Source organism: Bison bison, unplaced genomic scaffold (genome assembly GCF_000754665.1).
Source record: "Bison bison bison isolate TAMUID 2011002044 unplaced genomic scaffold, Bison_UMD1.0 scf7180017864459, whole genome shotgun sequence".
Classification (NCBI taxonomy): Eukaryota; Metazoa; Chordata; class Mammalia; order Artiodactyla; family Bovidae; genus Bison; species Bison bison.
The window spans coordinates 733,608-760,652 of record NW_011495021.1 but is presented as its reverse complement, the minus strand read 5'-3'; the positions used below and the strand labels follow the sequence as shown (position 1 = coordinate 760,652).

Sequence of the window (27,045 nt, the reverse complement as noted above, 5' to 3'; positions counted from 1 at the left end):
ACTCAGTTGTGTCCTACTCTTTGTGACCCTACGGACTGTTAGTCCATGGAATTCTCCAGACAAGAATACTGGAGTGGGTAGCCTTTTCCTTCTCCAGGAGATCTTTCCAACCCAGGGATCTATCCCAGGTCGAACCCAGGTCTCCCGCATTGCAGGCAGATTCTTTACCAGCTGAGCCACAAGGGAAACCCAAGCATACTGAAATAAGTGGCCCATCCCTTTTCCAGTGGATCTTCCCAACCCAGGAATCAAACCGGGGTCTCTTGCATTGCAGGCAACTGAGCTATCAGGAAAGCCCTCCTAAATATAAAAGTAACTTAAAAATTAAAGTTATAACTAGATGACCACATTTTAAACTCACTGCTCACATATTAATATAGGCAGCAGCATGTCATAATGAATTAATTTAAAATCTACTTTTCACTAAAAGAGATCATAATTATCAGCAGTGAGATCAACAGGATACTAAAAACATAATTTTTCTTTCATAATACAATTAATTTTATCATAATTGAATAAATAATGTTTAAATTCAAAGTGCACATGTGAATCTTGGTTTAAAATGGCATTTAAATGGCAACCTATGCACAAGGGCCTTTGTGACTCAGATGGTAAAGAATCTGCCTCAGTGCAGGAGATCCGGGTTCAATTACTAACTGTAGGTGTTTTCGTTTTTAAAACAAAACAATGTGAGAAATATGTATATTCTTTTTGTACTTCCCCTATTCATCCAGAAATTTCATTTCCCAGAAAACAAGAAATACATTTTGTATATTGATTGATTGATTTGGTTAGGAGTAGACACTGGTGCTGTCTCAATAATCTCTATGGTTAAGGGTTAATCTCACAAGTCCAGCCCCATGGGGAAGGAAGAAGTGGCAAGAACCCTGGTGAAGAGGTTTTTATGCATTCTATTGGTCAAAGTGTGAGAGTTCCAAATGATTGGATATAAGACATGAGGCAATTCCACACTAGAAAAATCTAGATAAATGTTTTCTAAATATTAACACTTGACTAAAAGTTATGCTTATCTGCTTTCCTTTAAACTTTGACATGAGAGCAGGTTTGATGAAGCCTTAGAAAACAGTGAGCATAAACAAGGGAAATTCTCAAGATGTCTTTTGGCAAGCAGATCTAACTTCAGGCTATGATGAGCTAACAAAATAAAATAAAATTTTTTTAAAGGGATAGCATTAAAAATATTGACTCACAAGAGAAAAGAGAAATCCTTCTGAAGAATCTGAGGAGGAGTATAGATTTGAAAAGTAAACTTATTAATATAAAAACATTTTTATAAGCCTCTGTGGTATCTAATAGTGTCTATGACCAGAAACTAGAAGTGTTTCTGACATTAACTTGACATTTAGCCATGAAAGATTCTAATTATGAATAGTTTATAAAATGTTTGGCTGAAAGTTATTATTGAAGGACTGAATACCAATAATGGGAAGCTACTGGTGTATAGAAAATATTGACTGTAAAAATTAATAAATAGAATCTCAATTAAAATAGAGCCAGGAGGCCAGAAAGGAGAGCTCTCATGCCCAAAATGATAGTAAAGCTCAAGAGGAAGAAGAAAGACTTCATCTTCTTTCTTGGCTCAGCCAACAAGAAACTATCACAACTTAGCCAATGAAAAGCCATGAACCCTTCATTTACTGTAGTCCTCCCAACTTCCTTTTCTCCCCTATAAAAGAGATCTCCTACCCATTTTTGGGGGGAACTTGCATAAAACCAAGCACCAACTGCAAGGTTTTTTCAGGGTAGTTAGTTATTGCCAAAATTGGATTCTAAATTTCTCTCTTATGACCAAACCTCTCTATGTTTTATTCAACAACAGCAACCCTGACCTGATTTTGTGGTTAAAAACTGGATGATACGATCTTTAAGGCCTTGAAGAAGAGTCTGATGAACTCACCTGCTCTAGGGCATCTCAGTGATCAGATTCCCTTTCTTTCTTTCTGTATACGAAAAGAAAGCAAATGTCCTTGGGGTGGTCACTCAAAAACATAGGGACCACCATTTACCCACAGGATACTATAGCCAGCAAGTAGACCCAGTGACGTTAGGATACACCTCTTGCTTTTAAGCCATTACTACCTCAGCCATTTTGGTTAAGGCCACAGCCATTTTGGTTAAGGCTACTGAGAACATTGTTGTGGGATTTCTCCCTAACAATTTTTGTATCTCATGCTATAGTGGCTCTCCTGAATTCCCATCATACTTAACATTTCTCCACTAGTCAGCTCATCTCTTATGAAATCTTTTAAAACTACTCCTCACGTAATTCTCTCATGCTGTAGTAATCTTAACCTTGCTACTCTTCTTCCCTCTGTCACTGACAAAATCCCTCACAACTGCCTAATACTGATGGATCACCTCCTGACTTTTCATGATGACCTGCAGGAAATTCCTTTGAGTAACACTGAAGTCTTCATGGTTCACCAGTGATTCTTGTTTAAATGGTGACAATGGCAAATATTTTACAGAGTATGCTACTGGAACACATTTTGGTACTGTTGAGGCAGCATCTTCACCTATGTCTACTTGAGCCTAACAGACTGAATCATATGCTTTTACACGGGCTTGTACTTCAGCCAAGGGCAAATTTGTCAATATTTATACTGAGAGTAGATATGCTTTCAGAGTAGCTCATGATTTTGGAATGTTGTGGAAGCAATGTGACTTCTTTACTTCCAGAAAAAATAAAACAAAAAATGTTCCTTATGTTCAGAAATTACTGAATGCAATATTTTTACTTGCCGCTTTAGCTATTACTAAGATTCCGGGGAATTCTAAACTTGACTGTCCGGAAGTTAGAGGAAATCACCCTGCTGACATTTTTACAGGGGCTGCTTTCCTTAAAGGAACCAGTGACAGCCAAACTGCTGTCATGGTCAAAAGTGATATTTTCCCAAATGATAAGTTATAAACTGGCTAGAAAAGCCCAACAATTGGCTTCAGGGAAGGAAAAAACAGAATGAAAATTCAACAGTTGTTGTTTGATCAAAAGAGAAGGCTCTGGCTTGGATCAAATTACAATCCAGTCTTTCTGTAGACTCTCAAATTTTCACTCCTCACCATTGAACATGCATTAAAACACCAGTTTACTGACAAAATAATAACATTCATGAATCAATGAGTGGGGAAACATTATCAAGGCTACAAAAAGTGCTCACTTCATGTGTCCCACTGTCCAAAATACAACCCAGGGTAGCCTGTCCGTATTGCTTCTGAACATTTTAAACTTCCTAATTTTGGGCTTCCCAGGTGGTTCAGAGGTTAAAGCATCTGCCTGCAATGTGGGAGATCTGGGTTTGATCCCTGGGTGAGGAAGATCTCCTGGAGAAGGAAATGGCAACCCACTCCAGTAATCTTGCCTGGAGAATCCCATGGATGGAGGAGCCTGGTGGGCTACAGTCCACGGAATCACAAAGAGTCGGACACTACTGAACGACTTCACTTGACTAATGGGTCATTTGAGGTCTGGTAAGTGGATTTCATACAACTTACTCTGTCTTATGTATATAAATAAGTTTAGTCAGTATCCGTATGTTTTTACACTGGACTGAACCCTGTAGCAAAGTCATTCTGAAAACAAAATTATCCCTACCCAGGGATTCCTTTCAAATTTCATAATGATCCAGGAACCCATTTTACTGATCAGTTACTTTAACAAGTCTGTGCTATTTGACCACTTTTGCAACATTTCCACTGCATTTACCACCCTTAATCCTCTGGTTTAGTTGAATGCACTAATGTCTCTATTATGACTCAATTAGCAAAGTATGTGAGGTCCTCCAACTACCTTGGCCAAAAAGCATTGCAATTGGCTTTTCTATACCTTAGATCCACTCTTTTGGAATTCATAAACTTTCACCCTTTGTGATAGCCACAGGACTCCCATGCGCTTGACTCCTGTCTCTTCTGACCCACAACTGATAAAAGGAAAGATACTCCAATATTACAAAAGTCTAATAGCTTCTATTTTTTTCAAAAAATCGTGTTTTGGTTGAGCAATCTTTTCACAGTACACTCTCAGGAAATGAAGATCTTAAGTATAATACTTTGCAAACTGGAAATTTTACCAATTGGAAAAGCTACCTACAGAAGGCTCTCTTCAATCTCATTGGAAAGACCCCTATCAGGTACTGCTAACCAATTGCAATACTGCCAAACTATAAGGAACAGACTCTTGGATTCATAGGATACACGAAGTCCTGACTAACAGGCATATCATCTGGTTAACTGGAAGAAAAGGTTTCCCAGAATTGAAGGGAACAACATCTGATGAGACAACTTTCCTCAGATATCCAGACCAGGCCTTTTGGAAGTTCACCTGCCAAACCTTTGATTAGATGACTATGATCTTGAAAACAAATGGGCTTTAAATAAAAAGTACTTGAGAGCTCTCCCTTCTACCACTCCTTTTTACTTAAATATGATCTCAAAAGATCCATGCATTTTCCCTTTGACAAGGAATACTACACTTAGGAAAGATTCTTCCTGGCATTGAGGGGCAAAAAGCCACTGAAACTGGAAAAACCTGACTCTTAACCAGCCATGCTTTTAGAGAAAGACCTTGCTCAAAAAAGGGAAGTGTAGAAATTAATAAACAGAAGCCTCAGTTAAAATAGAGTCAGAAGGACAGAAATAGGAGCTCTAACACCCTGAAACTATAACAAAACCTAACACGAAGAAGAAAGACTTCCTCTTTTTCCTTGGCAAAAGTTCAGCCAATAAGAGACTGTCATAACTCAGCCAGTGAAAAACCATGGACTCTATTTACTTTAGCCCTCCCAACTTCCTTTCCCCCACTATAAAAAAAAGCCACTTCTCCAGTTTTTGTGGGTGACTTGCATGTGACTTGCCATGATTTGTGTTTGTTTGGTCGCTGAGTCCTGTCTGACTCTTTTCAACCCCATGGACGGTAGCCCGTCAGGCTCTTCTGTCCATGGGATTACCCAGGCAAGAATGCTGCCATTTCCTTCTCCATTGCCATGACTGAAGACCCTGGATTGCAATTCTATGCTGATCTTGAATAAATCCATTTCATGCTGTAGAAGTAACTGGCAGGTATTTATTTTAGGTCAACGGGATGATTATTTTTTTACTTAGGGAATGATCTCAGTTATTACCTAGGATTAGTTGTAAAATTTCTACTAACTCCAACCGATTTCAACTCCATTTTCTTTGAAATAATTTCTTAGAAATTCTCAGTGTTGTGGAGTAAACTGTATCCCCTCCCAATTAATTTTGTTGAAGCTAAAACCCCTAATGTTGGAGATAGGGACTTAAAAGAGGTTATTAAGGTTAAATGAGGTAATAAGTGTGGGTCCTTAATCTGATGTCTTTCTGCAGAGAAAAAGAAGCTTCAGGGATGCTCATATACAGAGACAAGACTGTGGTAGAAACCATGAGAATGTGATCATCTGCAAGCCAATAAGAGAGCCTCAAGAGAAACCAAACATGCCAACACCTAGATATTGAACTTCCAGCATCCAGAACCATGAGAAAATTAACTTTTGTTATTGAAGCCTCACAATCTGTGATTCTTTTTTTTATGGTAGCCTTAGCAGAATAATACAGTTGGATTGAGTTAGTTCTCAGAGCTTGACTCTAAATAAAAACTGAAAAGAAAATTTTCTAAGAATTTTATAAAGGTATTTTAAATATTATCTCATTTTAACCATTATCTTGTTAATAAATAGACCATTTCTTTTTGTAAAATTAAAACAAATATATTTTCATTTGCTGAAGAGCTATTATTTAAATAAAATAGTTATTGTATGTCAGGTTAAATTAAAATGAATCAAAAAACCTTCCTTAGATTATTTTAACTAGAAGTATAAATCTACCTCTAAAGGATCTATGCTATCTGCCTGATAGCATTATGAAGATGAATAGCATCATATTAAGCCATTAAACATAGAAGTTAAAAAAATCCTATGATTAATAACTGTTAGTTCAGGAACCACACACTACTCTTTCTGGAAGCAGAGACTGGCTCATATGTCAACTTAACCTGTTTGTCTTACTAATTATCAAATCTTCAGTTGCCACTGTCACAAAACTATACATTCCAGATAGAAATTACTCTAAAATCTACAAAATGAAGTAAGTGCTAACATTCCTAAAAAAGCCTTCATTGTAAGAGAATTAAAAATTGTTTTCATGTAGTGCTCAAAATTAATCTGTTGATATTTCATATGTTTAAAGACTGCATCTTGGCCAGATGAATTTAAAGAGAAGTTTCTGTCTTTTGCATCAAGAATCAGTCTGATTAAAAGACTCATTTAATGAACTAATTCTGGAATAAATGGAATTTCTTTCATGAGCTTATTGACATACTCATCATGCATATCTTGGGCAACTCTTCTTTAATGAATCACTGTTTTTTCAAAGTGTAAAAATTACACTATAATGAAGCTGTTTGAAGGTAGAGCTCAATAGGCTAATGGTCATAATTATGTTTCTTCTTTTGAATTTTTTTGAAAGGAAAGAATTGGATCAATAGGGAGAGGCAGCTGTCCTTACAGTGAAGATCACTGTAGATGATTCTTCTTTGCTAAGTTTCACCTATTTGTCTACAGCCACAAACAAAGCTCAGGACAGGCTAAACAATTTTTTTAAAAATTCGTTAAAAAGATATATTGTATGTATCCTAAAAATATCATATAACATCCCTTCTATGCAGAATCTAAAATGAAATGAGACAAATGAACTTATTTACAAAACAGACTTACAGGGAACAAACTTATGGTTGCCAATCAGGGAAGAATAGGAGTAAGAGATAGTTAGGGAGTTTGGGATGATACATACACACTGCTATATTTTAAATGGATAACCAACAAGATCCTGTCCATAGCACAGAAAACTCTGCTCAACTTTATGTGGCAGCCGGAGAGGAGGGAAGTTTGGGGAAGAAGGGATACATGTATATGTATGGCTGAGTCCCTTTGCTGTTCACCTGACTATCACAACATTGTTAATCAGCTTTGCTCTAATATAAGATAAAACATTTAAAAAAGGGGGATACACTGAAAGAAAAGTGAAAGTGAAGTTGCTCAGTCGTGTCCGACTCTTTGCGGGCCCATGGAGTTGTAGCCTACCAGGCTCCTCCGTCCATGGAATTTTCCAGGCAACAGTATACAAGTGGGTTGCAATTTCCTTCTCCAGAGGATCTTCCTGACCCAGGGATCGAACCTGGGTCTCCTGAATTGTAGACAGATGGTTTACCATATGAGCCACCAGGGGAGAAAGCAGATATGAATTCTTATAAAATACTGGCTGGAGGAAGCCAAATCATTATGGGCCTCATGCAACTTAATTTGAAATCTAAACTTGGCAGGAGATAACATGAATTTACGTTTCAGGAGTACATATGTTTGAGTGGTATCTTGAGTGAAAAGAAAGAATTTTGAAATGTACACAGAAGTGATATAAGAGAGTAGAGGTGTGGGGAAAGGCTAATGTTCAGAAAAGAAGATGAAAGAAAGATAATTTCTAGTATCCAGTCTTGGATTATTTACACATAAATACAAGTAGCAATACATGTCTTAAAGTTTATTCTAAGTAGGCCTAACATATCAGAGGGAATTCCAGCTAGCTCAAATGGTGAAGAATCTGCCTGCAATGCAGGAGACCTGGGTTCAATCCCTGAGTCAGGAAGATCCCCTGGAGAAGAAAATGGCAACCCTCTCCAGTATTCTTGCCTGGAAAATCCCATCCATGGACAGAGGAACCTGGTGGGCTACAGTCCCTAGGGTAGCAAAGAGTTGGACATGACTGAGCGACTTCAACATATCAGAATATTGATTCAATATTCTGGGTTTTGAGAAAAGATTAAGTTAAGAGATCGAACCCAGAACTCCCACATTGTAGGTGGGTTCTTTACCATGTGAACCACCAGGGAAGCCACAGAATACTAGAGTGGGTAGCCTATCCCTTCTCCAGGGGTTGCCATCCCTTCCTGACCCAGGAATTGAACTGAGGTCTTGTGTATTGCAGGCAGATTCTTTACCAGCTGAGCTACCAGAGAAACCCCAACTTATCAGAATATTGATGCAATATTCTGGGTTTTGAGAGAGGATTACGTTAATGATTTCAAAGTTAATTGAGAATTTCCTCTGAACACTCTAAAGGGAGGGTATCTGTAAATGCTGACTAACAAGAATTTACATGTTACCTTTCTTAGATAGAACTATCTGAGCCATGAATAGATTAATCCTTAGGTACACATAATTGATGCTTTTGAACTGTGGTGTTGGAGAAGACTCTTGAGAGTCCCTTGGACTGCAAGGAGATCCAACCAGTCCATTCTGAAGGAGATCAGCCCTGGGATTTCTTTGGAAGGAATGATGCTAAAGCTGAAACTCCAGTACTTTGGCCACCTCATGCGAAGAGTTGACTCACTGGAAAAGACTCTGATGCTGGGAGGGATTGGGGGCAGGAGGAGAAGGGGATGACAGAGGATGAGATGGCTGGATGGCATCACTGACTCGATGGACGTGAGTCTGAGTGAACTCCGGGAGTTGGTGATAAACAGGGAGGCCTGGCGTGCTGTGATTCATGGGGTCGCAAAGCGTTGGAGACGACTGAGCGACTAATCTGATCTGATACATAGATCAGTAGCAGTACCCTCCATGTGGAAGTAGCTCTATTTATTTTTTTCCCATTCGAAAATAACTTCATTAGGAACTATCACATACCTCCTTATTACCAGGTAATGCGTGTAAAAGCCCAAGGTACCTTAAATCAGCTAGGTAATCCTGTAGTTCACTTACAATTTTCATAATTTCAAACACTTTGAAACCTACTCTTGGCTCTATACTGTTTATCTTAATTATATCTAAATGAACTTTTCCATCATTATTCTTGTGGCTGAAATCTTGTTAGGTTACAAAAACTTCTGGATACTAAGTTATATTATCAATAACTCCCCAAATTTCTAATTTTGTCTCTACCTTAGAACTTGAAGCAATTTCTTACTATGTGCCCAGCATCATGATAGATCCTATAGGGAGGATAATAAAATGAATAATCCTCACCATGACTTACATTCAATTTTGATTCTTTGTTTATATTAAGAGCATTAAACTATACTTCAGGAAAAAATGAATGATATTAAATAATGCTATGTAATTTCTACCTTGCAATTGCTCAGTTACAGAAGACTTGAGATCTTTCTGACCCCAGAAAGATCTCTTTTTCAGAATTAGAGAAACAATATAAAACATGACTTTTGGAAGTATAAGCATTGTGAATTTATTATTGTTTAAATATCATATTTTTAATAATATAAAAAAGTCAATGTGGTACAAAAATTTACTGTATAGAGGACACTTAATACTGAAAAAGTGATATGTCTTGATTACATTCAATAATAGGTCAGATATAGAGACTAGAAAAATATCTCCTAGCTCCAATTCCTTTGGGTTTCCCTATGTTGCCTCTGGGAATTTAGCCTAGGTATGCAAAATCCTGTGAAATGAGTTAATGACATCCTCAAGATAAAGTATGAACACCCAATTATACACACAAGTGATCAAAGGATCTTTATTATTGAGACTTCAGTTGCAAATTATTATTTTTAGACTAATGTATTTGCATGTAATTTCAAGCAAATTTAAAAATCAGTGACTCAAAAGAATTATATTTAGTGAACAAGGTGAGCTTTATCTTTGTTTTTATCTACTTCATCAGTGTTTGAATGATACTCTTGCTAAAACGTCCATCTTTAACTTGTGTAATAAATTATGTATTTTCTCAACCTTTTTTCAAGGTAAATACTTATTGCTTACTCAATTTCTTAAGGCCTTGGGGCTACATAAGGGCCAACTTGCTATACAAAAAGAGAAAAGTAAAATAAAATGGCAATTGAGAGATCTCCTTTCAACAGGAGGCTTCCCTAGTGACTCAGATGGTGGCCTATAGACAGAGTGGATACCAAGACTCTAAGCACATGTGTGTCCCCTACCGTCGACATATCAGGATTTGAAGAGCAATTTCAGAAACATTTGATAGAACCAATTTTTTTTTTAAATAGAAAATATAAATTGTACTATTTATTTGATCAGGTTTGCACTGAAACTGCATGAGAGATTTTGTAGCAATAGGTACACTGAAATTTAATATACATCAGCATGTTAGGTGATCCCAGTTAATGGACAATGGATACACATGAATCCAAAGTGGAGTAGTTTTTTGACGTCTGGATTTAATAGTATGTGACAACATGTTTTAGGGCATCATGAAAGAAGATTTTTCAAACCTGTGAACAATAGCAATAATCTTGGAGTAAACAGCAAAAAAATGCTTTGTTAATTTCCAAGTTAAACATAAAAGAAGTTGTCCAGAAGAATATGAGGAAAAATTAAATTTATACCAAGAATTAAGTGTTGCTTATAGATAAAAGGGACATGGGCATAGGTAGTTTGAGGGCATTTCATAGAATAGTCAGCACAAATGTTTTAAAGAAAAATGCATACTAACTCTGTGACAACAGATTACTATTTTTTTTTCTTTTAATCAGCCTTTTTATTTGCCTGCTTCTCAGTGTTTCATTTAAAAATAATCAGTTGTATCAAAAAACCATAAGGATCCATCTAGTCCTACAAAGAATAGCAAGGTGAGATAAGAAAGCCTTCCTCAGTGATCAATGCAAAGAAATAGAGGAAAGCAATAGAATAGGAAAGACTAGAGATCTCTTCAAGAAAATTAGAGATACTAAGGGACTATTTCATGCAAAGATTGGCTCAATAAAGGACAGAAATGGTATGGACCTAACAGAAGCAGAAGATATTAAGAGGTGGCAAGAATACACAGAAGAACTGTACAAAAAAAGATCTTCATGACCCAGACAATCATGATGGTGTTATCACTCACCTAGAGTCAGACATCCTGGAATGAAAAGGCAAATGGGCCTTAGGAAGCATCACTAAGAACAAACTAGTGAAGGTGATGGAATCCCAGTTAAGCTATTTTTATCCTAAAAGACGATGCTGTGAAAATGCTGCACTCAATATATCAGCAAATTTGGAAAACTCAGCAGTGGCCACAGGACTGGAAAAGGTTAGTTTTCATTCCAATCCCAAAGAAGGGCAATGCCAAAGAATACTCAAACTACTGCAAAATTGCACTCATCTCACAGGCAAGCAAAGTAATGCTCAAAATTCTCCAAGCCAGGCTTCAACGATACGTGAACCATGAATTTCCAGATGTTCAAGCTAGATTTAGAAAAGGCAGAGGAAACCAGAGATCAAATTGCCAACATCCGTTGGATCATAGACAAAGCAAGAGAATTTTAGAAAACCATCTACTTCTGCTTTATTAGTTACTCCAAAGTCTTCAACTGTGTAGATCACAACAAACTGTGGAAAATTCTGAAAGAGATGGGAATACTAGACCACCTGACTTGCCTCTTGAGAAACCTGTATGCAGGTCAGGAAGCAACAGTTAGAACTGGACATGGAACAACAGACTGGTTCCAAATCAGGAAAGGAGTATTTCAAGGCTTTATATTGTCACCCTGCTTATTTAACTTTTAAACAGAGTACATCTTGGAAATGCCGGGCTGGATGAAGCACAAGCTGGAATCAAGATTGCTGGGAGAAATATCAATAACCTCAGACTGATTCCAAATAGGAAAAGAAGTATGTCAAGGCTATATATCATCACCCTGCTTATTTAACTTATATGCAGAGTAGATCATGAGAAATGCTGGGCTGGAGGAAGCACAAGCTGGAATCAAGATTGCCAAGAGAAATATCAATAACCTCAGATATGCAGATGACACTACCCTTATGGCAGAAAGTGAAGGGCCTCTTGAGGAAAGTGAAAGAGGAGAGTGAAAAATGGTTTAAAACTCAACATTCAGAAAACTAAGATCATGGCAACTGGTCCCATAACTTCATGGCAAGTAGATGGGGAAACAGTGGAAACAGTGGCTGACTTTATTTTTCTGGGCTCCAAAATCACTGCTGATGGTAATTGCAGCCATGAAATTAAAAGATGCTTACTCCTTGGAAGGAAAGTTATGACTAACCTAGACAGCATGTTAAAAAGCAGACACATTAGTTCAACAAAGTTGAACTTATCAACAAAGTTCCATCTAATCAAGGCTATGGTTTTTCCAGTGGTCATGTATGGATGTGAGAGTTGGACTATAAATAAAGCTGATTGCTGAAGAATTGATGTTTTTGAACTGTGATGTTGGAGAAGACTCTTGAGAGTCCCTTGGACTGCAAAGTGATCTAACCAGTCCATCCTAAAGGAGATCAGTTCTAAGTATTCATTGAAAGGACTGATGTTGAAGCTGAAACTTCAAAATTTTGGCCATCTGATGTGAAGAACTGACTCATTAGAAAAGACTCTGAAGCTGGGAAAGATTGAAGGTAGGAGGAGAAAGGGATGACATTGGATGAGATGGTTGGATGGCATCACCGACCTGATGGACATGAGTTTGAGAAAGCTCTGGGAGTTGGTGACTGACATGGAGGCCTGGCATGCTGCCGTCAGTGGGGTCACAAAGAGTCGGACACAACTGAGCAAATGAACTAAACTGGAGTCCTACAAAGCTATAAATTATTAGAAAACTGAATATAGGACTGCTTAAAGCTCTGTGCTCAGAAATGGCCCACAAGATTTTCAAGCATCAGATCTGTAACAGAGAGAATAAAAATTACAATTTATATTATATTTAGTTGGGACTTGTAAGAGAAAAAAATAACTCTTCCCTGTTCACTACTGAAAATTTTTGAAGATGCAGTTAACCTTCAAAACTGTAATAGAGAATGATAGAATTAATAATAGAGTGTTAGAGAGTTGTTCTGGCTACAAGTATATACCTTTTCAAACTAGGCACTAGAAAATTTGAACCAAAAATTTAGTCTTATTCTTTTTAATTTAATATGTCTTTATAAACAAACACACTTGTTTGTCTTTATGTTCATTGCATGTTTTTTCCCTTAGAATATATTTGAATTTCAGCTATTGTGTTTCAAGCTACATGTATGTATGTATATATGTTTGTGTATATTCACATACAATTCCACCAAATATTCTATGAAATATCAGGTAGAATATGAGAATTTATAAAAGCATACAGTGTCATTTTCCCCCAGTAAAGGAAACACAGAAACTATTTTAATAGGATATGTTGAGGAATATATTTATGATTTCGCTGAAAGATAAATTCTAAGATCTGCTATGGTTCAGAAAACTTGCTCTTTTGACAGTAAACTACATTCTAAAGTATTTTGTGGTTTTATGTGTATGCATGCATTAGTGTTTCTAGTGATATGGCAGTCTCTGTGTCACAGGATCCTTTATTTAACGTCCAAAGGCTTTGGAAAAAAATTGATAGAAAATAGGGAATACTAACTTTTCCAGAAATATTTAACTAAGATAGGCACACTGTATAAAATGGAATCCCAAATGATTTAAATTTAATTTGTTACTAATTATATAGCAGTAAATGTGAAAAACAAATTTATATGTGAGATAATAAAGAATAATAAATTCAGCATGGCCATGATTTGTATTTATAGATAGGCAGGTCTCTTGCTTAAAGTCTAATTAAAAGTGTAGCCAAATTTGATTTAAAAGCTCTGGATATGCCCAGTGAGGTCATTTTTACCTTTGGCAGTTGATGGTTACTGTTTACTGGAATTTCTCTTACCTCAGGTGATATTCGGTATCATACAGAAAAACATTTGACAGAGAAGTGTTGAACTTTGACCTGGAGGGTTTGGTTTCTCTAAAACTTAAGCCTAAAACAGTAAAAGTACATCTAAAGGCTTTCTTGAGTTATTGTTGCCAGGTCTACTTCCCAGACTCATTGAATCATAGCACCCATTTTCTTTAAATCCAGGATCTGTTTCTCACTGGCAGACATATTTAGATTCAACAGATTAAAAGCTACCAGTTATCTGTGTTGCATTTCCCTTTGTCTTATATCTAGTCTCCGAGACAGCAAAGAACTTTTAGTCACAGCCAGGAACTTCCTGTAAAATACAGTAAATGACTGTGTTTTCCTCGTATGCCACACCCTTTATTCTTTCTAGGTGCTGGGCATTTCTCCGTTACTTTAGGTCACTTAAATAGAAGTCAATAAATGTAAATGTGTTTTCATTTATTTTCAATAACTAGTAGACATATAAATAATATAACATTAAATATATTAGCAAGACTTTACATTAAGCAAACACGCCACACAGTGGAAAGGCTTGTCCTGTTGCCGCTGCTGAGTCATTTCAACCATGTCTGACTCTTTGCAACCCTATGATCTGCCGCCTTGTCAGGTTCCTCTGTCCACGGAATTTTCTAGGCAAGAGTACAAGAGTGGGTTGTACCATGCCCTCCTCCAATGGATCTTCCTGATCCAGGGATTGAACCCAGGTCTCCTGCATTACAGGCGGATTCGTTACTGCTGAACCACCAGGGAAACCCAAGGCTTGCACATCTGGCCATTTTTAAGTATATTGTGACTGACGCGTTAATACAGACAGAAAATTAGATAATCTGGGAAAGTTATAAATATGGGCAATTTAGGAAAAACTGGCTTGAAGTTAAAAACTAGCAAAATTATAATCCTGACAGGTATAAATGAACTGTGGCATAGGCTGATTGGAAATTTCACTTTGATGTGTTCATGCTTGGGTCTGCATAATTTGGAAAGAGGGAAAATTTTATCAAAACTGATCTATTCCATAAAAAGATTAACTTGTTTTGAAAAGAAGATTAAGGAGGACTTGGGAGATAGGATAGAAGATAAAATGAAACAATAATAAAAGTATCTAAAGAAAAGAAACAGGGCTTTCTATTAGGGGAGAAGGGTGCTTTTTTTTTTTTTTTTTAATTCCTACAGAGGGGAAATCCACACCCTAATGACTATTAGAATTAATCTGGAGTCTAATGAACTCTGCTGAGATTTGGTGGAGGGGTTTGATTCTTAATTGTAAGTATAGATCTATCCCACTAAATGAGCTTTTTTGATATGATAAAAACCTCTTTCAAGATAGGTACTCTTTGTTCAACTGATTGCTTTTTTTATGGATTATTGCATCTTGGAAAAAGACTAGGGTTTTTCCACATCTAATAACAAACTCTTTCATTTTTGGAAATGCATAATATTCTTCATTATCAATAAATATATGTAAGCTATTTATCCTAAACTACAAATATAAATTATTATATGTAGAAGTAAAAGCTCCAGTTGCAAGGGATCTTTCTTAATTCCTTATAATTTATTATCCTTAATGACAAAAGAGAAACCCTTATGGTATCTTCTAACCCACTATTTGCAAAGCCTTATATTTATTTTCTTACTAACAGCATCAAGAGCTCATTTCCATGTGATACATGTAATATCTCATCACCTTATCCCAGATCCAACACATCCTCCTGTAATTATGTCAAGTTAAGAACATGAGGTTAGTTGTTTTGGTTACCACTCCATGCTACAATGAAAGGTACGATATTATAATTCATCATATTTTCATAGTAAAATGTTATATGCATATTTATTAGTAAAGTTATTTTAAGTGTACTTTCATGGAAAAGGGAATGCAAAGATGAACTAAACATGTCAATCTAGTGCAAGTGTTCTTCTAACTTTTCTGTTGATGCTATTTCTAAAGTAATTTTAAAACTTCATTTAAGTTACTAGATCATTTGCAAAGTGTAATATTTGGCACATTTTAAATGTTGATATTTTAAACTATAACTGCTATATTATTTTCAATGAAATATAAATGCAAGAACAATTTAATACCTACACAATCACTTGTAGAGAAATGAGTGTTCTCTTGACAGCTGGAAATTTCTTAATCTCCTTGACATCATATTCCACTCCACTATCCACCTTTTGCTTACAGAATTTTATTCTATTGAAATATGTTTTTTTAGTTTTCCAATTCTTTTAAGCGACTACATTACAGGAGAACCAGGAAACGTCATAAGAGAGAAACAGTATGTGTAAAGACGGAGTGGAGCAAGGAAGATGGAGGGAGGAAGAAGCAAGTCACTGAGTGAGCAAGTGAGACTTAAACGCTATCATCTCGCAGCATCTTCCTTTTCCTGTGAAGCATTCGCATGGTTACTATGCAAACTTCTCCCAATCTTTTCCTAGGAAAATTTTCAATGAAGTCTTCCCTGACCAAACTATTTTATGCAACAAAACATATACCTAGGTTGAAATTTCAAAATCTTTCTCAATTGCTTGACCATTACAATTTTATTAGAATAATAATAATGATGGTGATGATGATGATAGTAGCTCACACAAGACTTACTCAATTCCAAGCCATGATCTAAGTACTAAATATTTCCGCCTCTACTTCTATCGTGCTTTCCTGGTGGCTCCAATAGTAAAGATTCCGCCTGCAGTGCAAGAGATGCGATTTCAATCCCTGGGTCAGGAAGATCCCCTGGAGAAAGGAATGGCTATTCACTCCAGTATTCTTGCCTGGAGAGTTCCATAGACAGAGGAGCCAGGAAGGCTACAGTCCACGGGGTTGCAGAGTCAGACATGATTGAGTGACTAAGACTTTCACGTTTGCAGAAACTTCTATCAGTTCTTATAGACAGTGACCACCAAGTCTGGAAACATCAATGATACATAATAGATGATGACCAATTTATAATACATAAAAATGTAACAGTTACCTTTTCAATCTTTATGATCACATTATTAAAAAATATATATAATAGGTACTGTTTATCCCAGGTTTACCTATGTGGAAACTGAAGCACAAGTAGATTTATTAACTTAACCAAGTGATTAAAAAACCTATTTGATTCAGGATTTGAACCAAAGAGTTTGCCTCTAGACTTTATACTCTAGATCAGAACATAATAAATTCATTACAAAATTTGATACATAATTTTAAACACAAAGTAAAATTTTGTTAGAAATATATCAGATGAGATGAAGAAAGTAGAGAGGCCATGTGTACTTTCGAAAAAGGTTTGGCAAACATCAGTGTATCCGCTGTTTCTGTACTCATTTTTATGGCCTGGGAGATTGTTACGTCCTGCAGAAATACTTTGTATAATATTAACAGTGAGACTCAGAAGGGTGAAATAATATGTGTGTGTGTAAAGAAGTAAAAGGAAAACTATGAAAGAAAAAAAAGTGGAAAGGGTGACTGGCTGGCAACTTAGACCTTAGGAATTTTGGATCTGGAAATCGATGTCTATACAATAAGCATTTTCTGCCTACTCCTTAGGTATATTCATAAGCCAGTTTGTAGATCATTGATCTAAAGTATAAGACATATGAAACAAAAAAATGCAATCTTACCAAAAACAAAAATGCATTGCATTTGAAAACTATTAGGCTGAGCACTGTAGTCAGAAAAATGAACAAAACAAATTATAATTTAATGTAAAGCAAATGTGAACAGGAATAAACAGGTAAATGTATGAAATTTATAGTATCTACACTACATAAAGGGTTTCCCAGCTGGCACTAGTGGTAAAGAACGCACCTGCCAATTCAGGAGACTTCAGAGCTGTGGGTTCAATTCTTGGGTCAGGAAATGTCCCTGGAGGAGGACATGGCAACCCACTCTATTATTCTTGCCTGGAGAATCCCATGGACAGAGGAGCCTGGTGGGCTACAGTCCATGGGGTCATAAAGTGTCAAACACGATTGAAGCAACGAAGCATGCATGCACACTACATATAACAAGTACTGTGCTGTGCTTAGTCGCTCAGTGGTTTCAGACTCTGTGACTTTCGGTTGACATGCCCTCCTCCAGGGCATATTCCTGATCCAAGGATGGAACTTGCTTCTTCTCCTGTGTCTCCCGCATTGCAGGTGGATTCTTTGTCCACTGAGCCATCGGGTAAGTCTGCATATAATTTGGTTCCCACTAAACTTCAATGAAAACTTACTTTTACCTATTAAATGTTAAACAATTGTCATTATAAATAGATTGTTATCATAATTCATTACATAATTACCATTAACATTGATACCAGAATTTCTCTTACTGAAGGAACTATTTTTTGTATGTAAAATACATCAAAAATAACATATGATAGAGCAGATACATAAAAACAAACATTTGCATTTGCTTAAATATAAAAAGAAAAATCTCCTCTCCATGAATCAATGTTAGAAAGTGTATTATTTTCACTCCTATAAAGGAAGCAGGGAAATGAGTGATAAAGAGGAAGAGAGAGGATCCAGAAAGATGGAGAGGCTGGAAATAGATAAGATATTGGAAACACCAAGTGATCTTTATAAATGACGATGTCTACCACTTGATCGGAAATTATTTACATTGCTAATATGTGGATCTCTCCTGAATATTTCGTATGAAAATATTCAATGCAGTCTACTACATGCAAAACAATTTCTGTGTCTGGAATTTTTTATAGAGGTCAAAAAAAGAACTACTTCGGTGATCAGTACAAAAGAGAACAGCTTTATGCACTAAAATAGAGTATGATTAAAAGTAAGCTAACAAGGAGATTTCAGAGAAGTGTATTTTCAAAGAATACCACCATTTATAGGATGCATTATAATATGGAAATCTCTTACAGCTTAGAATACTTGTAGATTTTTTGGCACTGAAAATGAGACCCCCAAATCACTGGATCAAGAACAATACTGAATTATTGAAGAGGTGTATTACACTTAGGTTCATGCTTTATTTTGCATGTGAGATATGTAAGCTAACATAAATGACAAGTATATTTAGCAAATGTTCCTCGTCAGTTGTGCTAAACTCATTTTGTTGAATCCATAATTTTTATTTGAACGATTTTTATTGGAAACACAGCTAATTATACAGAAAGATAAGAACTGGTATTTTTTTGGATATTCCAACTATTAAAAAATTGCATCTTTTAACTCTTTAAAAAATTACACTTAAAATATATGCTATATATTTTTATACCTACTCTTTGTAAGAGGTCATCAATTACATCTTCTAGAACAATGATGTCCCCTAGTTTACCTGTTTTTAACTCTGAGCAATAAGACAGCGTGCTATTCATTTTTCAAGGAATGGTAAGACAATTATGCATGAAGTTGATCTACATGAGTAATTTAATCACTAAATATATAATTTGGGGGGAACATTTTAATACAATTTGTAATACACTTAGCTGAGTTTACAGGCACTATAAGGTGTAATACACAGAGGTTTAAAATAGCTCTTTACAAATGCTTATTTAATGTAGCTCAGGAACAAGAAAGACACACATAACAAATTAAAGGACAAAAGTAGAATGTAAAATGTACCCTTTGGAGATGATGATTAAGCCAAGAGCCAAAGTGACCAAGAAGAGTTAGAATTAAGGAGAATCTTAGAGTTTATTTTTATTTGAGCAACTTTCTCTCTCTTTTTTTTTTTTCTTCTCAGATTTAATCTCCTATTTTTACAGATAGGGAGACCAAACTCCAATATATTTATGTGAAATGCAAAGTCAAAAGCTTAGCTAGGAGAGATATGCTCCACAATGGACCAGCCCTCAGTGGCCAGCCTCTCGAATTACACACCAGTGTCTCCTTTGCTCCTTGTGTAAGATGTAGTAACCAAATCACTGACAATTTGGGGACTTATACGCTATGGTCTTGGATTAGAGAAAATCAATGTGCTTATAAATTTGCTCTTTAAAAAACCACCAGATCATAAGTACAAAATTAAATCCAGGATCCTGAAAGTGTCTTATTTGAGTTAAAGTCCTATAATTTGTTTCATTAGTTTAGTGGAATATCAATACTTTTTTTTTTTTTTTGTAAATTTACCTTAATTTGGTTCTCACTGTTCTAATCAACCTGACTCTCTCTTGATTCTCTGACGTATTCATAATATTTGCTAAGAAAACTTTCACATTGTTCTGTGTAAAAGTACACTCTGATCGTTAAGAACCAGGCATTACTCCTGCCTGAAGAGCCATTGAAGAAGGTATATAATTATTTCATGGACATAAAATTATTTCTATTAAAGAGACATTTTTATTAGTGTATATAAAACTAAAATGTATAGAGATGCTTAATTTTCCCCCAAATGATGTATAAATGTAATGCAATCAAGGTAATGAATAATTTTAAAGGTCAGTTAAACAGCAATGATAAGACAAATAGACCCTAGAATCCAAACCAGTTTGTTAATATCACTTAGCAAATAGAACAATTTAATTATGTTTTAAATCAGTAATAGAATGGATGCATTATTTGATAAAAAGCATTGCTACAACTGTCCATCAGTTTGGGGAAAAAATTTGTATGTGAGATTCAGTTTCAATTGGTTTAAGATTTAAATATGAAAATGGATCTATTAAATTATTATAAATTTAAAAGTTAATATTTTTACTACCATGCAGTCAAAGAGAACTTTCAGTAAGAATACACAATTTTAGTGATTAATAGAAATGGATCCTTCTGTTGCCAAAATTCAGCCTAGCCAGAGACATTCTTGTTTTTTTCCTCTTTCTTACCTTTTACCTATTTGTCAAGTTTCAGAGTCTACTGAATGATTATGTAAATAAAGAAATGAAACAATATTTGGAGTTAGAAGAATTGAGTTATTACAAATCACATTATTTATTACAAAGAACTTCAAATGATATTTTATTTCCAGCTCCTGTCTGTAATTCCGAATGATTACAGTTAGAGGACCCAGAATTTCAGAGCTGAAATGGACCTGGATGTCTCACAGTATAACCTGTTCATATTATAGATTTAGAAGTTGAGAGTTCAGGAATGTTTGGTGATTTGCCTCATATCCCATAGCAGAAGCAGATGAGCTAAGACTAGGAGTTTTTTATCTTAAGTCTCATTTCTGGGCTTCTTGTATTAGGCTAAAGTTAAACTGCATGTGAGTCAAACTAATATGATAGCAAACTGATTCTCAGTTATATTTTTTAATCTTTCCAGAGATCATTTTTTCAAACTCTTTCTTGCTAGAATTTAAATACATATTCACCTTAAACTCTCCATGCTAGAAATAAAAGTTTAAAAATTACTATCAGGGCTAATTGTGTCTCACAAAAAAATCTCACCAATACACTGCAAGTCAGAGATCAATTTAATGAAGAGAATGCAGTTTAAATTCAGATCTTTCATTTTCAAGTCATTTCCAAATTATCTCCTTCAAACTAGCCAATATATGTTAGAATTTATAAGTTGGAAAGACAGAAAAGAATGGGTAATCCTCTTAACTTCCGTATGAGGATGACTGGTACTCACAGATAGTGGAAGTTAAAGTCAGTTTTTGCCCAGTAAGTGAATCTTCTTTCATTTTATGCTCTTTCTTACATGTCTTCAATAAGCAAAATTGGGGCTTTAAAAAATTGATCTGGCACCACTTCACATAAAAAAGTTCAGGAAGAAAAAAGTCAACTGTCAGTTGTAAGTAGGCATTTCAAGCATTCACACCATGCTCTAAGGAACAGTGAGTCATATGAGATTCAATGTGCAGAGGAAGCTGACACATAAAAGGATAGAACAACAATGATGAGTTCCCAAAGACACGCTGTAGGACAAAGAATAATTATAGAGGGGCTATTTTTGGTCCAACAAAATGACTTGGGAATTTAAAGTTAGAGTAAGGGATTAATTCACTCAGCTTTGAATTTAAGATAAAATAATTCACTAGCCTTTATTTTTCATTAATGCTATTATAGTTTATTGAGATGATGCATTACTGAATTGTTAAATACTTCGCAGTCTAAAAATAAGTGAGGACAGGAAAGCTACTTTAATTTTGTCAGGAAGGAGGATGTGAGGTATAATAATAATCACATAATTAATATTTTATCTGGTATGGGACTACAGTGCTAAATATAAATAAGAAGAGATATCTGTCTCAACAGTAATCTTTTAGGAAGCAACAGTGCCCTGAAACTTGAAATTAATGCCCATGATTGAAGTTGAAACTGCTTTGCCCGGGAGTTCTAAAAATAGTAGCTCAGGCAACTTAAATCTTTAATTCAGCTAACCACCATTTTCCTGTTCCCTTATTTATAAATGATATCCTTTTACATTCCAATTATGGGAAAGGTTTATAGCCATTTGTAAGAATATAACAGTGATTATGTGAATCAGAAAACAAAGAACTTTACAGAGGAAAGGAATTTAGTTCAAAAGAGCAACCTAGCCCTATTCCTTTATACATGAAACATAATTTGTTATATATATATATGCTGCTGCTGATGCTAAGTTGCTTCAGTCGTGTCCGACTCTGTGTGACCCCAGAGACGGCAGCCCACCAGGCGTCCCCATCCCTGGCGTTCTCCAGACAAGAACACGGGAGTGGGTTGCCATTTCCTTCTCCAATGCATGAAAAGTGAAAGTGAAATTGTTCAGTCCTCTCTGACTCCTAGCGACCCCATGGACTGCAGCCCACCAGGCTCCTCCATCCATGGGATTTTCCAGGCAAGAGTACTGGAGTGGGGTGCCATTGCCTTCTCCTGTTTAATATATATATATATATATTTATTTATTTATAGTTAAAACAAGAGTAACCATAGACGTTATATATTTGTGTGTGTTTGTGTTTTTGTGTGACGTTTGTGGCTAATACTACCAAATTAAGGATATTAATAAATCTTATAAGAGCCATTTGTATTAATTTAACATTCCTAGTCCTCTGGCCAAGGGAACAAAAACATGTGGGATAAGTTCATACCCAAAGGTCCCAAGGAAATGACTGTAAGTTTGACAGATGCCCATAAATCCATCTTTATTAGTAGTTTGTTAGATTGCCTTTCAAAGTTTTCCTTTATTCAGAAGTTATTTGGAGTTATATTATGTATCATTCTGTGAAATCTTTCTTATGATTGTTAACATATTCATATTGTCCTCAATATCACTGTAAATCTAACATGTTAGTTTCATTAAGGCGTGAGTGTCCTTTTGTAATATATTCATATGCAGTACCTGAAGGTGGGGCCATCCATAGTTTTGACTGGTGGTAGCACAAGTGGTTGGTGTATCATCGTAGGACCCTAGATGACAAGAGAACATTCTTGTGAATTTGGTGATAATATTAGTGGATAGTGGGATTTTACATAACTTAAAGTTATATACTAGTGTGCTTTCTGAAAATCACAAACATCTATTTTAATGGGAAGCTGGAAGGTATTGTTTCAGGTAATTTAGGTTGCCACCATTTTAACCTGAAAGTAATCAAGAACTTTGTTCTTGAACCTCATTTGTTAAGAATGAGGATTTTAAGGCACAGGCACATGGAGGATGGTGCCTGTTGTTCAAGATCCTAGCACTAGGAAGAAGTGGATGTCCTCAAATGTTCAGGAGAAAAGTTGTTCCTGGAGGAAAGGGTAGCTTGGTCAATGATTCTGAAAATGGAATGACATGACTAGTTCAAGCATATAAAAAAAGCCAACATGATCAAACTGAAATGAATCAGGGGGAAAGAGTGACACAGATCTTGTCAGAGGAAGCTAGAGACTAGACCATGTCAGTAATGAGATTTAGCCCTCCTTAAATACAGGGTATTACTAACAAGTGAGACTCATCCACTGCCAAACTAAGAGTTAACATATATAAATGTAGTTTACATGTCTCTTTTCAGACTCAAAATAATGTTTAAGGCAAGATATACCTTGATTTGCATTTACACAGTACTATTTGAACTTCTTTATAAATACTTTAAAGTACTATTTGGGCTCCCCTTGTAGCTCAGTCAGTAAAGAATCTGCCTGCAGTGCAGGAGACCCAGGTTTGATCCCTGGGTTGGGAAGATCCCCTGGAGAAGGAAATGGCAACCCACTGCAGTATCCTTGCCTGGAAAATCTCATGGACAGAAGAGCCTGGTGGGCTGCAGTCCATGGGGTTGCAGAGTCAGGCATGACTGGGCAACTAACACTTACTTACTTACTTGTTTGAACTTATAGTACTTTAAGATGTCAAATTTGCATTTGCAAATTTTTATCTCCATTAATTTATATTGAGAGGGTTTTTTTTTTAAATAAACTTGTTCTTATGAATCATCAATTTGCTGCTATTTCCAACAATAATTTCTGAATTATTGTAAAGGATTTTCATGAAGTCACTAGGGATCCTTGCATGAAAACCCAAAAGCATAAGAAGCTTATGTTAAAAGCAATCTCTGTAATAAAATCTTTTATATAAATAAAAAAAATTTGCATTAGTTTGTAAATTTTTATACCGTCACATACTTCAATAAATGGTCTAGCATATATTGTCATTAGGATAGTGACCATATTAAAGAGATGTGTAGTTTTACATAAACAGACACTCTGCATATAGTTAAAATTTGGAGTTTCTACTAGCTATTTTGGAAAAAATAACAAAAAGTCTTGTCAGTCTCAGACTTTACTGGCATTCATATGGAATTCACAAGGTTCAAAGTTGAAGTTTATTTTGCGTACTTTCCCAACTTGCTAGAAAATACCACTAGAAATAGACATGACCATTGGGTTTTGTTGTTTTTTTTTTCTGCATGGTTCTAGACATTTCATTTTTAACCCCAACTGAAAATGCTGTGAAAGAATATTTCCATCCTTTTGGTGATAAGCTTTAGTAGAAAACAAAAATGTCAACAATTACTTCGGACTACCAGTGAATATATTGATGAGATCATTTTGGTTAGTGAAAATATTGCATATATTAATAAAATATAATGTATATGTCAACATGGTATTCCACTTTCCTCTGAAAATATCAGCATCCGCTGTACCAAAAAATACAAAGAAAATATTATAAAGCCTTAATTAAAATGATAAAGATACCTAGAAAATTCAAAAGAAAGTTAATCTTGTGCAAGCAGCACCAGACTGAAATGTTTAGACAATGAAATAAAAATCAACTAAACCTTAGAAACACAGTAAATAAATGAATTACATAAGAATGTTGGATAAACCTTCTTGAAGTACTGTTGCCATGGTGAAGCACAACAATGAAGTTAAAAGAACAAATACACAAACCTAAGTGTATTTATTAAGAGGAAATCAGAAACTTGAAGAAATATATTAGTTAAATTCAGCCAATGGGTACAAAGGCAATCAAGTGGTTTCCAAAATGAGGAATTACATGAAGACACAAACTGCAGTGCCTTCTAGGATAACTTTATGTTTAAGTAATTTTACAACAGTAGAAAGAGAGATATGACCTCTTTCTGAGACTTGTAAGCACCATGAATGATTTAAAACAGTTAAAAGATTATTTAAAAAAACCACATAATACATGTCATGATATATTTGTTATAATTCATAGAATGCATAACATCAACAGTGAATCATACAGTATTTTTTAAAAATTATTTATTTCTGATTGGAGGATAATTGCTTTACAATATTGTTCTGCTTTCTGCCATACATCAACATGAATCACCAGTAGGTATACAAATGTCCCTTCCTTTTTTAATCTCCCTCCCACCTCCTACCCCATCCTACCTCTCTAGGTGTCACAGAGCACAGAATTTTGAGTGGGTATGATCTGCCAATATAGGTTAATTGATTCTAACAAATGTATAACTTTCATGGGGGATATGAGTAATAGAGGAGGGGGTAGGAAGAGGGTTAGGTGGAAAATCTTTTACCTTCTACTCAGCTTTTATAGGAATCTAAAACAGCTCTGAAAAATAAAGTCTTTTTTCTAAAAAGCACACATACATCTGAATGGAATTATTCCCTTACCTCCTATTTTTAAAGAAGATATGTATTTGATGGGATTTTTGAATTAAAGGAATGGAAATTTGGAAGTATGATTCTAGGTATTATTAATTTATATTCTTAGTCATGATGAGAAATGCCGCTCATCCATACCCATCTTTAAAGCAGTAAAACTTTTCCTGGATCCCCTAACCAAAAAGTCCTTTCCTCAAAAACATATAAGCAACAAGAGGTTTTACCATAATTCTACATCCAGTCACTGCTACCCAATTAGAAACAAATGTTTCGGAGGAAAATTTTAATTTGTTTTACATGCAAATTTGCTGTGATTCATAATTAGGGCAATGCAAATTAAAACCACAATGAGATACTATGTTACGCCCACTAAGCTAGCAAAAATTAAAAAAAGTTTGACATTAACACAAAGTATTGGAAAGGATGTGATGCAATGGGAACCTCACACATGGTTGGGAGAATAAATTGGTATAAGAATTGCTGCTGCTGCTGCTAAGTCGCTTCAGTCGTGTCCGACTCTGTGCGACCCCATTGACGGCAGCCCACGAGGCTCCCCGGTCCCTGGGATTCTCCAGGCAAGAACACTAGAGTGGGCTGCCATTTCCTTCTCCAATGCAGGAAAGTGAAAAGTGAAAGGAAGTCGCTGAGTCTTGTCCGACTCTTAGCGACCCCATGGACTGCGGCCCACCAGGCTCCTCCGTCCATGGGATTTTCCAGGCAAGAGTGCTGGAGTGGGGTGCCATTGCCTTCTAGGATCCTTAAATCCTACTCATAAATGTATTCCCTAAAGAAACTCAGACATGTGTACCAAGGAAATATGTTAAAAAATGTTCATTGCCTCACTGTTTGTAATAGCAAAATTGTAGAAGCAATCCAAATGTTGTCAGCAGAAAAAAGATAAATGCATTGTGCATTCATACCAAGGAACACTGTACCAGTGAAAAGAACCACAATTACACACATTATACAGATGCACCTTCAGAACATAATGCTGAATGAGAAGCAAGTCTCCAAAGACTATATTCAGAAGGATTCCACTCTCATAAAAGTAAAACTAAAACACAGAACTAAATAATACATTGCTTAGAAATACAGATGATTATGGTCAAGCCATAAAGTAAAGCAAGAGAATGACTCGTACAAGTTTAGGCTAATGGCTAACTTCTGGGCACACACATGTGACTTAATTAGTGACAAATATGATAGACAAGATGTGTTCTGGGTATACAGGAATTTATTTATTTAAATAGTGCATTTTAATAATCTTTCTTTTTTCAAGATTTCTTTTTTTTTTCCTTTTTTTTAATTTAATTTTATTTTTAAACTTTACATAATTGTATTAGTTTTGCCAAATATCAAAATGAATCCGCCACAGGTATACATGTGTTCCCCATCCTGAACCCTCCTCCCTCC

At 35.6% G+C, this 27,045-nt stretch overlaps 1 protein-coding gene across 2 annotated transcripts in view; it reads right to left on the bottom strand.

The window, feature by feature from the left end:
* CALCRL (calcitonin receptor-like) overlaps positions 1-27,045 on the bottom strand; it is a 126,968-nt gene that overhangs the window by 79,427 nt on the left and 20,496 nt on the right. Inside the window, exon 2 of one of the 2 annotated variants that reach the window (XM_010859728.1) lies at positions 22,901-22,968. The exons of the other annotated variant lie outside the window; for it this stretch is intronic. The gene's annotated coding sequence lies outside the window, so the exon portion shown is untranslated. The remainder of the gene's footprint in view (positions 1-22,900; positions 22,969-27,045) is intronic. 2 annotated transcript variants of the gene reach the window in all.